Below are 835 nucleotides of genomic sequence, written 5' to 3' on the forward strand. Positions count from 1 at the left end.
ACATATTCTATTTTCAAGAAAGTTATTATTGTTTTTTATTCGGTAAAGATTGTTATTGAATAAAGTGAACTTTACAATTATCAATCTAAATCCAATAAACTAAGAACACTCTGGCTATATTATGATTACTTGAACTATATGTAGAGACATAAGAGTGGATCAAGTTCAAGTATATATAGTCAAAATGATCTATAGTATAAGGATAAGGCTGGGTACCTTATTAGGGACAGTATGGTTGCGGCCCACTTTTGTATATGATATAAACAATGTGATCACTAAATTGTACATGTGGAGACATTGGAGTGGGGGCGTCTTATGCAATGAGTATTGCATAAGATCGGACCATGAAGAAAACCACTCTCACTTTATAATGTCATTTACTGTTGAGACTGATTTTCTTTTCATTCGATAACCTAGGTAACTCGGTTTTAATCCTGAGCTAACCATGAACTCCTGTTTATTCGGAATTATCCTTAGATTTGCATGGGTGAGAGTGGCTCTAGTTCGCCGACTCAATAGGCCTCCCATTTCAGGGGTAAGACTGGGTGAATGGCTGGGGACGTGGGGTGCAAGACGGAATTCACTCCTACCCACTTTTAGGGATAGAAGAAAGGTAGTTCCCTTAAGCACTGACTCCAGGTCTTGAACAAGGGGCCCCACCCTCTCATTGGCCTGAGAGGGATTCGGTTTACTGGTTGGACCACAAACCAATTGTTTATTAGAGGATCAGTGAGACATAAGGAACAAGAAGTAACTTCAGGGGTAAAACGGTAAATTGACCCAGCTCTAGTTACGAACAACCTGTGAAGGATCGACTTACTAATCATGGTTATAT

Source organism: Cucurbita pepo, unplaced genomic scaffold, assembly GCF_002806865.2.
Source record: "Cucurbita pepo subsp. pepo cultivar mu-cu-16 unplaced genomic scaffold, ASM280686v2 Cp4.1_scaffold001432, whole genome shotgun sequence".
NCBI lineage: Eukaryota > Viridiplantae > Streptophyta > Magnoliopsida > Cucurbitales > Cucurbitaceae > Cucurbita > Cucurbita pepo.